At 39.9% G+C, this 15,315-nt stretch overlaps 1 long non-coding RNA gene across 1 annotated transcript; it reads right to left on the bottom strand.

Moving 5' to 3' along the window:
• Positions 1-2,176: 2,176 nt before the first annotated feature.
• LOC146380525 (uncharacterized) lies at positions 2,177-14,513 on the bottom strand. The gene is made up of 2 exons (XR_014801317.1): positions 14,355-14,513; positions 2,177-14,094 (listed from the first exon to the last, which is right to left on the bottom strand). It is a non-coding gene; the product is annotated as an uncharacterized LOC146380525 (long non-coding RNA).
• Between the last annotated feature and the right edge of the window lie 802 nt (positions 14,514-15,315).

Raw genomic sequence — 15,315 nt, 5'->3', positions numbered from 1 at the left:
CTAAACTATTACATCACTCATTTGTTCCTATGTCTAATAAAACCCACACTGTCAAAATCCATGTAATTAGATTGAAGGGGTGGAGGTAGTATGCCACCACTTCATACATACCTGCCTCTGGACCAGGACTGAGATTGCTTAAGTAGCATTGCTTAATGTAGGCTTTAGTCACATGGATAGAGACCTGGCAACCTCATTGGGAGCAGAAATGTTTATTCCCTGACCGGTTGGCAGGTGGTTTTAGGACATTGCTGTGCCGAAAACTTCCTTGTATTGCTTTGATCTCTGCCGCAATCACCAATAGTTTGTATGGAAGATGCAGAGTGTCTGCAAATACTCACCATTCACTCTCAAAGCTGGAGTCAAATTTGAAAAACTGTGATGCAAACTAGAAACAAAGAATGCCTGCCTTCAGAGTAGAGGTTGTTCCTTACTCCTGCACCCAACATATGTCAAAAGGCTCAACATTTACTTTGAATGTCAACAGTCTCACTTTTCAGTTTGCGTATCATATTTCATATTTTCACTCACACTTGGCAAGTAATTAGCTAGTTTTTAGGGACACGTTGATGTCTTACATGCAAAAGATGGGCACCCCTCTAGCAACCAAAGTGACCGGAAAGAGCATTTCAGTGTTGTATTAAATACTGCCTGGCAACCAATTTGCAACCTCCTACTTGCAGAAAACACACTTCTCACTAGAAACTGGTGGTTACAGGAGTGGTCACTAACCACTGTCATTGCCTCTGTAACTGTGATATTAATAACATGTTACAAAGCTCCACTCCGTTCATTTTCCATTTTAAATGCAGTTATTCACATGGCTTCTAAAGGCTGCTTATTGTTATAAAGTATTCGTGCTAACAGCTTTTGCAGCTGATGTGCAATTGATGATCATTTCACACTGTTTTCTTTTAATGTGTAATTTTCATCTGTAGGAATGCCTATGACAGCTCAAATAAACAGAGTAAAAAGTGGGTGAAAAACTGAGTAGAAGAATAAATTAGCCTTAAAAGTGCAAGTTACGTCAATTTTTTTACAAATATATACTTCTTCGGGAAGAAGGCCAAAAGAGTGACTTTATTTCACTCTGAAAATATCTTCAAATAATGCAAAAAAAGAAGAAAGCATAAAAATACGCTTATAAACCGGAATAATTGTGCTTACCAGAAAAGCTTGTTCTTCAGTATTGGATTCAGCTAATGACAGTGAGGGCAGTGCGAGATGAATTGACAGTGACAGTGGAGCCAAATGGCATTGCAAAGAACCCCGAGCATGAATAACAAACTGAATCAAATATTAAATTCATTCAAAAGGGGGATAACACTGGCAGTGACAGTTTAATCAATCCACATTTTGGCCTGATCTATTGTGTAACAGCTCAGACAAAGAGCACAAATGAGCAAAGAAGTCGATTTCTCCTCTGCTGTGAAGCCCATCTTCCTTTCACTCTGTTTTTTTCTCTTCACACTCTTAATGTTTCTTTCCTCTTTCTATTCTGTTTTCCCCTGGATCACTTAAAGTGAATTTTCTGGTTCCATCTCAGTATATTACATTTTTGTCTGATAACATGTGCTAGTTTCACATTTGAGAGTAGTTTATATGTTGTAGAACAACAATGTCGAGTCCGCCTGCCCAATTTCTTTCCTTGTGACAGATTTCATCCTCTGTGTATCCATCTTTCTTACCAGCTTGGGCCATGATGCTTCTGAAATAGGAAGAAAAGGTCAGACCGTTAATTCACAAAGTGACAGCAGATACATCACCCAAATCTATGGTGACTTTCAGCAATACATCCCACACACGGACGCTCCGTTTTTATTGGGAGAAATCAGGAGTGATGGGGGAGGTACAGAAACTATAAACTGATTTCTAATTGTCCGTTGCTTCTAATAACATGAGAAACAGATAACAGTAATTCTTTTTAATATACTAAATATTAGAAAGCAAATGTAGATTTAATTTGTTTGCCACTAAATGAGTCATAATTTTTCATATTTTTCTAGAACAGATGATTTCATAATAGATATGCAAACTAAGTCTGTGAAATTGCCAAATAACACACATAAATGGGGACGTTTCTCCAGTCTTTGGGTTTTAAGTTAGAAGCTGGAGGAAATGGACAAACATATAAATCACTACCATGTCCTTGTTGTTGTTCTTTCTGCTTTTGTTAAACCAGCGTGATGGTGTTTGATGGCGCTCGTATTTTTCATTTGCACTGCTGTACTACTTTCCGGTGCTTTTATTTCATATTTTCCTCGTGTAAATTATATTTGAAAGTAAACATTTTTGGGGGGCAAATTCTTCACTGTAAGTAAGAGGCCACCAATTTCAACTTGATTTCGTACACTTCTTGCTGTATTTTACATTTACCCTGCAGATTACTGCTAATAGATGCATTTTGTGTTTGATTTGCCGGTTGGCTTCACCGAATTGCGACTGATAGTTGAATATTTATCTTGGAGGCAAAATATGTTGGAAATCAAGGGAGCAGAAACTGGAAATATGCCTTTGGCTTCCACTGGGTTCCCAAATGTGCACATTAATTTGAAACACTTTTTCAAAAATGGTCAAATGCATTGCCTTCTGTTGGCTCCCTACTGCAGCTTTTCAAAATGAGATTGATGGAAGCTCTTTTTTTATTTTCTTAACTGTGCTGAAGTAATCAACCAGCCCAGTACACATTAAAAATTACAGACAAAGGGAAAACACAATTAACTATACTTAGGGTATGCGCTCTATTCATACTCAGCCAAACGCTCCAAAACAGATAAGACAGGGCTTAATGGTGCAAATGGATGATGACTCAAAGCATACTGCAAAAGTAAGAGTAAGGCACAGAGATGGGTTATTCTTCAATGGCCAATTCAGACACCTGATGTCAGCCCAACAGAGCATGTTTTTCAGTTACTGAGGACAAAACTGAAGGCAGAGAGATCCACAAACAAGCAGTAACTGAAGGCGGCTGCAGTAAAGACCTAGCAGAACATCTCAGGGGAGGAAACACAGCATTTGGTGATGTCCATGGGTCAGAGCCTTCAGGCAATCACTGACTGCGAAGGATTTTCATCCAAAATTTAAAAACAATGTGGATATTTAAAATTATGTTAGTTATCCCTTTAAAGCCTGAATCATGATATAGTTGCCAGAAAATTCAAATATTTTGAAAATAGTGTTTATTTAAACTTTTTTTTTTTTTTAAATAAATCACATTTCAATTTCGGCATATGACATTTAATTTGTATCATATTTGCTTATCTGTTTTTTTAATTGCTTAAAAATGTATTGTGCAATTTATTTAGGTTTTTCAGGGGGAAAAATTCACACTGATGATGTTGAAGTCCCAAAAACTGGCAAAGTATGTATGTACACTAGGCGTTAATGGGTTAATTCAATTACCTTTGAGCCTTTAAAAATAGGGCCCTAGATGGCTGTACATGTCCTTTGGTTTCCTCCAACAGTGCAAAGGCATTACTATATGAATATGCTGTAGATATAATGCTTTAAGTGTACAGAAACAAATGCGGTATAAATGTATGGTTAAAGTGTGACTCATTAAAAGCTCTTTGAGTGGTCAGTGAGGACAATTTATTCCAGGCTTGTTTGCACTAAGCCAGTTTTGTGATCAATAAGTATTGAGTAAGTATAGTATTCATGCCAACTTTAAAATATAATGAAATCCCATGGTTGACATGTGTCATTCTGTAATTCAAACGTATCAGTGCAAAAGGTTTAAGTAGCAAATAACTGTAAAAATAAATAAATACATACTGGAAAATACTGTAAATTCCAGTTGCAACTTTACTGTAATTGCAGTTACAGCAAGATATTTGTTTTTTTGTTTTTTTTTGGTTTTTTTTTGTGTCCCGTTTGGATCTTTAGCCGTCAGAATTGTTGTCTTAAGGCCAAGAAAGATGCCAAGCGGATTTATTTTACCAAGTGGATCATCATGGCCTTGCCATATTGGTCCATTTGATTGACCTTTATTATAATTATGAATTTATTTTATTTTCAGTTGCTACAAACGGGACAGACATGACTGGGGGATAGGACAGGGAGAAAGAATGAAAGAAAGAGAGGGAGAGAAAGAAAACCAAAGGGGAGAAGAGACGGTGAGAAGGGGGGGAAGAAAGGAAAAAACAAACAAACAAACAAACAAAACACCTGGATCACCTGTATGGAGAAAAAAAACAGAAGAGAAAGCAAACAACAAAGAGCAACATAATAAAAAACAGCACCATCACAATAAACTAGCTAGCAGTAGATAACAGTAGATACTAAATAATAAACGATATTGTGCAGCACGCAAGATAGACAGCGCACAATGTGCTTTGAGGCAGCAGCCAAGAAAGGTGTAGTCCGCGTCTGTGAACACCCGTGTGTACACCTGTGTGCATACCTGTGTGCATACCTGTGTGGATCAGCATGCTTGTATTCCAAAGGTTTCTCCATGTAACGATCTGCTAGGGAGTGTGGGGAGCCATAGCCCCATCCACCAGGGTATGAAGCAGGTATGGAGGAGATCCAGGCCCCAGATATCCAGAGGCCCCAGAGTACAAGGACCCGAGGAGGACCACCAAAGGGGGGGGAACCGTGCCACCCTCCTGGGAAGAGCTGAGTAGAGCCCCAAAGGGGAGGTCACCCCGCAGCTACGGAGCAGAGGCCAGAGGGGGTTGCAGTGGCGTGCCCGCGGGCTCTGCCGGCAGCCAGCTGTGCCAGAGAGCACCGAGCTTCAGGCCCAGAGGCCAGAGGCCTGAGGGCATCCCACCCCCCGGAAGGAGCCCAGCCGGGCCACAGGCGCCCGGCCCCGCCAATCGGCCACCAGGAGTGAGCCGGTACATGCATGAGTGCCCAGCCCCAGACGACAAGGACCACCAACACACCAACGTCTGAGGGCATCAGCCACCGGCAGGGAGTGTGGTGAGGGGAGATAGGCCTCCGTACTTTAGAGGGCCTGAGATGTACCCAGAGAGGTTGAGTCTAAGACCCAACCTGACATATAGACACAGACAAACAGGCACACGCGGACACAGACGTGCATTCCCACCCCCATATGCACAACCAAATACTCGGCACTCACCCAACGTGTAGACAGACACAAATAGACACTGCACAGACAGTCGCACTCCCCAAACATACTCTATATCCCAGGTCCAGGTACCCCCACCCCCAGAGGGGCAAGCCGCACCTAGACCCAGGAGATGTAACCCTTCTCTCTGGGGTGGAGGCAAGCGGACCACCTCCTTATCTGCAGTAGCAGGGAGGCCCCGCATCCCAGACCCCAGTCTGACGGCCAGCACCTCCTCCCAGCCCCCCAGCCCTGACGGCTAACAGAACCGGGGTGAGTGAAGACCTCAAACCTCCCTACGCCCGCTCATATGTAGTGTTGCTGTGTGCTGTTCTAAAGTGCATTTAAAACTCAGGAGAGCATGGTACTAGCTTCCTCTCAGAGAGCAGCACGGCTCCTCCCGAAAACCCTCAGTGTCAAAATGCATTTAAAATTGAGGGTAGGGCACCAGCGCCAGAGGTGGGTTGGAGGTGGGTTAAAAGCTCTTTGAGTGGTCAGTGAGGACAATTTATTCCAGGCTTGTTTGCACTAAGCCAGTTTTGTGATCAATAAGTATTGAGTAAGTATAGTATTCATGCCAACTTTAAAATATAATGAAATCCCATGGTTGACATGTGTCATTCTGTAATTCAAATGTATCAGTGCAAAAGGTTTAAGTAGCAAATAACTGTAAAAATAAATAAATACATACTGGAAAATACTGTAAATTCCAGTTGCAACTTTACTGTAATTGCAGTTACAGCAAGATATTTGTTGCTGTAAGCTGCTGCAGAATTTACTGCAACTTGTTTAAAGTGATTTTGTAATGCATGAGAATACATTCTCTGCTCTCTGAAATATTAATTTAGCATTTATTTATTTCCATTTCTTATCAGATAAGCTATTTATATTTTCTAAATTACTGTGTTCAAAAATCATTTAGACATTTGTTATGTATGAATTCTTAACCCAGATACAAAATTGACCCAAACCAAAACAATATGCACTGGTTCATTCCTGAACAATTAATATACATTTGTTAAACCCCTTGACCTAAAGCTGAAAGTCTGAAGTTCAGTCACATCTTGATGGTCTGAATTAATATCTATTGTTTTCATGCACAGAATGACAAACAAAAGCTGTCACTGTTCAAAATCTTCTAGGCCTAACAGTACAAGGTGTAAAAGGACACAATGCAAAGACTGAAAAATCTCAGTCCAAAGTTCACTTTTTAGCTTTGTCATGCTTTCAGGGACATGTTACCATCTTAAACTGTGATATAACCACATATTCTATTCCCTACAAAATTCTAACACAGATAAAAACTTAGTAAAGCTTATTATCATTGTTATTCTGTGTCAAACTAAAATGTACAAAGTCAAGATTTGCATCAGCCATGAAAAACAAAAAAGGGGGAAAAGAAAAAAAATGACTCATTACGATGTTCCAAGGGCATATTATTAGGCAAATGTACAAGAATGACATTTTTTTTATCATCAGAGTGCATTTCCATTAACAAATTCAGTCAAATATCCCGTAGATTGCAGGCAGCTAAAGCCATTAGTAAGCAGGCATTTCTTCACACCCTCTGTCTCTCTCTATCACTCTTTGTCCTTGTGGGTGATTAGAATGCACCCTGGTTGTCTGTCTGCTTGCTCATTAATCACACTGCGAGAGACTGGGCCGAACACTAAATATACAGTTTGTCCTCATCTCAGCACTCCACACAAAGTGCTATTACAGCAGAAAACCACAAAGGGTCATAAATGACTCATAAGCTATCCTATACCAGTTGGCAGGCACTGGTTACAGTAACCAATGCACAGAGTGGAAAGTGATTATCATTTCTGTAAAATATTACACCCATTAAAAATTAAATCTTCAAGACCAGCAGCAAATATAAGTGTTCTCAATTATTCTGTCTACATTACCATTGCATAATAGCGTCGACATGGCTATAACTCTCTTCCGTATCCAACTCTTAAAACTTTATTAATTAAAATATACCAAAATTAACTGAGATATAATTGTAAAAAGTATCACGGGTGTCGTTTTAAAAAAGTATTGCCTCGGACGTAACACAAACACTTTTTGACACTCAGTAACCTAAAAGATATCCTTCCACTCAAAAAAGAATCATTTTAAATGTCAAAATGTGCACATTTTAGTGGTAGAAAATTGGTTTGCCATTAACAAGCAGGCATTTACTTTGCCTCAAATTCTGTCTGCCACCCTGTACAAAATCTCCCAAGAGAAGGAATTCTTGACGGAGCATTCAAAACAGGAAGACCCACTCCACAAGGAAGACTGGTCCCCCTCTGTACCAGTGCAGCTCCACTTGGGAAGTTGGTCAACTAATTGTAGTCTGTGGCTGGATTCCCGGCACTATCAGTCTCCATTATGAAGTGTCCTTTGGCAAAATATCGAACTCCAAATTTCTTCTAATGCATCCTTTTGTGTCATGAATAAAAACACTGTATTCATACATTAAGCCTCATCCTACTAACATGCTACATATATGGAAAGGGTGGAAGTAACTAAGTACAAATACTTAGTTACTGTACTGTACTACATCCTCGTGTTTTTTTTAAGATATTCAGATGTGAAGTTATTTTTTTCTTTCATATTGCAAATTCTGGGAAACAAACTGAGGAATGCTAACTTTGTGTTATTTAAAGGCTGCATGATACTCTGCAGCTTAGCTTCGCTGTACTGTAGCAGGTTTAAAGTAAAGAACAGTGTGTGACTGGTGCACAGAGGCTGGTCAGAGTTAGCTTACATCAATTGTAAAAGCTGATGATACTTGCACCTTCACACCAAGTGTTTACAGTTAGTGTAAAGCAGGGGTGTCCAAGTCCTGTCCTCAAGAGCTACTGTCCTGCAGCTTTTAGATGCATCCTAGTTACAACACATCTGAATCAAATGAATGGCTTGTTATCGGGCCTTTGCCAAACTTGATGGCATGCTGAAGAGGTAATCCAACCATTTGATTCAGCTGTGTTGGAGTAGGAATGCATCTAAAAGCTGCAGCACAGTAGTTCCCGAGGACTGAGAAGCAAATATTATAGCAAAATAAACTGCAGTACAATCCACGTTATACTTAAAAACTCCCTCACCATCTGGTATCATATAAATCTGGTGTATAAATCTGGCATGATGTAGTTTTTAGTCATTAAAAAAGTACCTAATCTCTCCAGCATCTCCTGGGCCTGCCCAAGGGCCTCCATTAGATGGCCAAAACATCTCACCCAGGAGTTGCCCAGAAGGCATCCGGGTCAGATGCCCACCTCAACCTCCCAACCGCTTCACACAAGGCTGGAAAAAACCCCAGTGTAAGCTTGAGGCCTTGGCTCAATAAAATCATAGAAAGTTCTCGATCCAGATAATGAGTTTTTCTTCTTTAAAATGACTTAGGATGCATGACAAATGTTCACTGATTAAATCCATTTAAAACATCACTGGCAGAATTCTGTGTTTTTGACTCTGCAAGGACCTTAAAACATTTGTGTTTTTAAAAACACTAATAAAAACGGAAACTGAAATAAATGGTGTGTCATCATTAGGAACTGACTAACATATTCACACAGAAAAAAATAAATCAATCGGAATGATTTACGTGGTAAAAAAAAAATGTACCTCCAGGGTTTGCCTGGGCATCATTCAGTAGGATCAGGGCAAAAGCATTGAATTAGTGCCTTTAGGATCATAAGTAGAATGACAGTTGGTTCAATATAGAAGGTGAAGCAGTGTTGAGAAGCAAAATGGGTCAAAATCTGATTGAGATGCTATGGCATGACTTTAAACGGGTCAGAATGCCCAAAGAATTAAAGTACTTTCACATTTGAATGATTGGAAGGGATGTGTATTTTTAGCTATTCCCAGACTGAAAGAAATCAAACTGCTTGGCATTTCTAGGTCTTGATTTGTTTTTCTTTTTTCCATTAGACATAGAGCGCACAGAGGTTACCAAGGATGCAAATGAAGACACTGGTGTTTCATGAACAAACACCCTCTGTAATAAGAGCAGACATTGTTTTCCCCTCTTGTCTTACTGGTACCAATAAGTCAGGACAGCTTTAAAAACCAAGGAGGATATTTGTGATTCAGAGGAGAACATTCATCAGTCAACAAGCTGCCAAAACGCTCTAGAAATTCAAACAAATTGACAATATGGCTCATGTACTTCATCACTCAAATGCCAAGTCAACTTAAATCTTGTGGTAAAAGTTGAGCTGAAAACAGCAAACTAACTGATGCATTATTCTCCGTGACTTGAAGAATATGATTAGGAAAAAAAAGAAGTAATAACTTTTTAATTCTCCTTCCTCTGTTATTCTACTTTAATGCACCTCCATATTCAAAGACAGGCCCAGGGGTAGTCATTTACCTGCAACCTAAACTCATTAGATATTATTGCTGCGTGGTTCACAGTGACACTGAATGAGGTTGCCTCTCCAATGGAATCCAAACAAATTCTCTTTAGCTGTAGGTCTACTCTGAATGTGATGGCAAACTGAGCTCATTGATAAATCAGAAAGAAAAGTAATATATCCAACCTACAGCTATTACTACTTGATTAAAATTAAAATGAATAAGAATCTAATGTTACTAACTCGGCTCACTGAGCTTTTTTGTCTTTAAATATTAAAATTTGGCTGATGATCTGAAACGTGAGGTTGATAAATATGCAAAAAAAAAAACTTTGTTTACAGCACTATATATATGCTGTGTTGTTATTCTGATGCACAGATCATTGGAAGAAAAAAAAAACAAGACCAAGTATATATTTAAATTCTTTCCTGCTGCTTGGATTATTACACAAGACAGTATCAATCATTGTTGGTGTGCTTCACTTTTTCCTGTTGCTGTAAACAACCTGTTTCTTCATTCTGATCAGTTCAAGAGTCTGTGGGGTGTGGAGTTCTCCCTCCAGGTAAAGATCCTTCCTTGTTGTTTGGCAGTATGTTTTTCTCTGACAGGTTGTTTGCTCAGGAAGATGTCAGCATTTCATCTGTAGCATTTTTTTTTTAACAGGAGCCGGTGGAGAAACAAGCTGTGGAACAACGTGTACTGTAAAGTTACTGTACATGCTTCCAGTGGGGTGTCAAGGCTTTACAGTAATGCAAGCAGAGCTGCTGAGCACAGTGCACGCAGAGTTTGGGCAAGGGTCAATGTACAAAACGAGTGATGACTCATAACTAGGATGTTTTAGTGACTTATCGACCTTTCCACATGCCACACTGTTTGCCTGCTTTGTATCCTCCCCACCCCCCGACTCCACGCCATTTCAATTTGAGTCACAATAATTCTCCAGAAATACGACTCTTACTTTTCACGCTTGATTTCATATTTCTCTTCACATTTATGGAAAAAGCAGTTGTGTGTGCTTACACAATTTCCGTTAATGGCTTCAGAGATTGTTTTTGCTGTGGCTTTAGACAGCTGTAATGTGTGGGAAGTTGCTGTATAAAACAGATGTACCCTTTTTCACAGATCATCTAGCTTTGCCTCACCTTGGAGATATGAGATTTTGCATGGCATAAAGCGAGGGATTTGCTGACATAACTCTCACTCACTGTCCTCTCTGCGAACATTATTTCCAAAATCGTTTTCAATACATGTCTTTACACCATGATGAATGAAAAACAAACCGCTGCTGCCATTACTGTTTCTTTTCATTCTCACTGATCCAGAACATCCAACAGTAAATACAGCAGCGGATTCCTAAATGAAATCCCGCTCCTTTAACTTTCTCTTTATAGATACAGACGTACGACAAATTAAAGGAAGTGCGAACATAAAGCGCATTGTGATGTGTTGCCCCACCATGTTTCCTGCTTTGATTCCACGAGTCTCTGAAACACTGTCAGATACATGGAAAACCATGCTCCCAACACATATTTCTTCATTTGATGTTTTAACGGTGGAGGGCAGTGCATATATAACCTCGAGATCTGTTGACCGCGAAAGCCAAAACATTTGATTCATCCAACAATTGTTTGACCCCCACGTGGCCTGTGGGTGGGCGCTCAGGAAAAAAAATGTTCACTCTGATCATATTTGCATAAATTTGTGGTGACCCTTTCGTCTGAGGCAACAAACTGATCAAAGTCTACCAAAGCCATCAGGTTTTTCTCACTGCAAAGCCCCATCCACATTTAAAGCAATTTGCGCTTTGCTTTGTAGCTGATGGTTGGTGGGTATTCCAGCCTCCTGTTACACAGGTAACCCTCTAATGCATTTACCTCCCCCTCATACACGCAGCAACCACATTATTAGGTTGCTGGTACTGGGTTGGACTCCCTTTTTACTGGTGACTGCGACAGCCATCTGAATACGGTGAACCTATTGTCATGTTCAAGAAACCCATTTAAGAGGAACTTTCAATTTAGTCCCATTTTGTTTATATTGGGCCAAATCACGATAACAGTTGACTCAAGGAGCTTTATATTGTAAGGTAAAGATCCTACAATCAGACAAGCAATCACTTTGGTGACAGTGAGAAGGAAAAACTTCCTTTTAACAGGAAGAAATCTCCAGTTGCAGAACCAGACACAGGAAGGGGCAATTTGGGGTGAGTGGAGAGAGAAATGTCAAAAGACACACTTAGAGATTCAAGATGTGCCAAGAAAATATCCCCCACACCATTACACCAGCACCATCACCACCACTAGCCTAAGCTGTTGATGCAAAGCAGGATGGATTTATGCTTTCATGTTATTTAAGGCGAAGTCTGGTCCGGCTGTTTGAATGAGACTTATCAGACCAGAGATCTTCCAATCTTCTGTTGCCCCATTTTGGTGAAACCTAGCCTCAGCTTGCTGTCCTTCGGTGATGGGAATGGCGCTCTGGAATTTTCTACTACTGTGGCCCATCAACTTCAAGGTTTAATGAGTTTTACATTCAGAGATGTTCTCCTTTGTTACACCTTGGTTGTAACAAATAGTTTTCGGTGTTCTGCTAGCTTACTGTTAGCTCAAACCAGTCCAGAAATTTTTCTTTGACCTTTGACATCAACAAAGCATTTTTGCCCCAGTGAGAGTGAATGTTACTGCCCCAGAAACCATAAGGAGCAGTACCATTCACTCCCACTGGTAGTCAGTTCAACCATTGGCCTCAAAGTTGAGAAAAGCTGAACCTCTGTACCTGCCCAATCTGGGTTGCTAAAAGTTATTTTGTCTGTCATCGCTAATCGCTAATAGTCTGTTTTCCTGCTTGTCTTTAAATTTGTCAAACAACTCTATCGCTAGCATCACTTAGCTCACTCAGAATTCAATGCATGACCATGTTAAAGATTTAAGGCTAAGCTATGTAGCTTTGAAAAGAGAAAATATCACTATTACAAAGAGAAGTTAGCTAAGAACTACCACACAAGCTTGCTCCATGCAGTCTGCAAAGTAGTCTTCGTTTGACATATCAACCCTAGCTTGTACTGGCTATAGAAAGCTAATATTAATATTAACTAGATGTAGCTTTTATTTCTGAGTCAGTTGCCTAATATTTATGACTTTTCCCTACTTACGCTATTAAGGTAGTGAATGCAAGAGAAAATTGGGAAATGCAGGGAAACCAGACTTATTATTTATTAGATTTTGAGGCCTACTCTGAGTAAAAGTTGCAGAGCCGTGCTTTAAATATTCAATTTAACTCAAAGCACTAATGGAAGGGGCAGTAGAACTTCCACATGCCAACTTAGTCTCTTACTTTCTAGTAAGTTTTACTTCAAGAATAGATGTAGTAGTTGTTGTTAATTTAAACTTGTACTTTTCTTTACTTTTAGGCGACAGCCAAATCAAGCTGTAATCACTAGCCTAACTAAGCTATGTTTGTGTTTGTTTGCATAGATGTAGAAGAACATCTCACAGGTCAGCATGACTCCAGGTGTGGGTCTCTTAAATTTTTTCGAACGCACCATTCAGTGAAAGCTCTTAATATAAAACCCTCTAAACACTTTGTGCTGTGACGTGCCCTTCTAAAAGAAGTATGGGGGTCAAAACGGCTGGTTGTGCAGAGCCATATTCGCTTTTATAATAACTTACTGGAGCCTGACCTTACATGTACAGGTAAGGCGTGAAGTGAAGTTGAGCATGACATTTATGGGTCATATCTGCTGTAAATGATTGGAGAACCCCGTGTCTTTGTGGTCAGAGTTAATGGGGACGTCAGAGAAAAGGTGAAGCCGCGTCTCATAGATGAATAGAAAAACATTCCAGTGAACTTTTCTGTATAGTGACAATTCTACATTTTGTGTGTAATTGGTGCCAAATTTAGCTGATCTGTCTCTTCAAATTCACCTAAAAAAGGCAGAGAAGATCAGAAATCAGTAGCTTTAAAGCACATATTGACAGCTATTGAGATCATGACCTTTCGCTAATGTGATGGCTTCACTAACCTGTGGTCATCTTTGCCACCATGCGTGACATTAGCACAGTAAAGGTCAGTGCAGCATAACCTTTGGGAAGTGTCACCTTGTTGCCAATCACACAACCTCATAAACAGCAGCAGGATGCAAAAGCTGCCCTTTAACACTCCATCTTTACTGATTGACTGTGAAGCCTGCCTGTTCAGTAAATCCCGTCTTTGTATCTGTTACACAGCTAATGCAGTGTCTTCTAAAGGAAAGAGCTCATTAAGTGAGACTAACACCCTGTAACTTGGTCACGTTAATGATTGGTATTCTACCTAAGCTTAAATAATACGCGGCAGGCATGAGAGTTAGTTATGTTGTGCATGCATGTGGAAGACTGCACAACAATTGTCTCACTTATTTCAGATTTCACATTTTAATTAAAAACTATGTTGAACACGCCCCAGGAGGAAATTACTCCGCGAAAACAAAATGTATACATAACATTATCTTAAAATGTCAAAGACATGCATTGCCTTTCGTTCACGTTATAGACAGAACACAAAAACAAAACAAGGTTTGACCACTGGCCATTAAAGAGCCATTAGTTCAGCTGACTCACCTCTTTAAGGAGCAGTTTGGCCTAAGGCGCAGTGACGCACTCTGGGTCCCACCGTGGTTTAGTTGCTGCCAAAATCTCAAAGGTTAATTCAAAGTCAGCACCTTAATTCTTCAATAAATCATCCTTAACTCCTAATCATTTCCCTTCTACATTTGACTGTCAACAGTCAGCACAGGTAGCACCTCTTCCTGTCCTCAAAGCACCTTGGAGCAGTAATAGCTTAACAAGCTCAAGTCTATTAGCCAAATATGATAAGCTTATGGATCATAATGATATTGGCTATAATCCATTTTCAACAAGAGCCAGCAGCTTAAAAATTCAAGGGAACGCCTTACCCCGCTCCGCTATCAGAGAGCCAGTCCCTCGATGCTTTTTTAGGCACTCAAGTAAGAATGAATTCATGCTGTCAGTTCTGCTTGTCAGACATCAGCGTTAATGGGCATGTGTCCATATTCATGGGCTTTAAGGATGAAGTGTACTCGTCATAATTTTCAGTTTTGCGAGGTTTATGAAATCCTGGTGATGGATTGAGAGGCTCCTGGTTTTTCTCTTTTTTTCAGCTTCCTTTCCAGTCCTTTAGCACCACACTGTGCCTCAAACCAGGCATGACAGCAGGTGGAGCGTGTGCATCCACTGCAAAGACTTGCTCTGAGTTAAGTATGTGTGGCATGTTGCTGATGCTGTCTTTTTTACAGGTTACGCACACAGTTAGCGAATGTATCTGAGGGTCTGATAGGGTTTATAAATGTGATTGTGAGTGACAAAGACTAACCACAACCTAGTGAAGTATTTCAAAGTTCCTCTTTGTTGTGTTTCCTGCTTTGCATCAGCTGTTTGAAATCAACTTAATATATAAATTAATCAACAAATTTATTGACATTTCACATTTCTAAATTAACGTTTCCTGTTTGAAAGGTGTAGAAATAAACTTTTTTTATAAGGTACACAAAAGTGCTAGGCAAAATTTCGAGCCAGGCTTATCATCCATATATCTGTCTATGGTATTTACGTGTTGTCACTTCTTTTGATGTAATTATCAGATGAAGCACTTTTCAAAGCCCATTTGTTGCACCTGGATTAGCATGACCCCTAGACATATTTTATGCATATACCTTTCATCCTATGACCTTATCAGAGGCTTTTCACGCTACCCAGCAAACAGCCTTACCTCCTCTCGTTCAGATTTAGTATTCCTGATAGCTAGTCACAAAACAGGAAGGTTTTTGTAATAAATTCAGCCTGTTTTTCTTCTATAAGTAGTGGTTCATATGCACTGGCTGTAGGTTGTTCTGCACA

Source organism: Perissodus microlepis, chromosome 9 (assembly GCF_051167445.1).
Source record: "Perissodus microlepis isolate ML-2025 ecotype Zambia chromosome 9, ASM5116744v1, whole genome shotgun sequence".
NCBI classification, from domain to species: domain Eukaryota; kingdom Metazoa; phylum Chordata; class Actinopteri; order Cichliformes; family Cichlidae; genus Perissodus; species Perissodus microlepis.
This window is presented reverse-complemented; position numbering and strand designations above follow the sequence as displayed.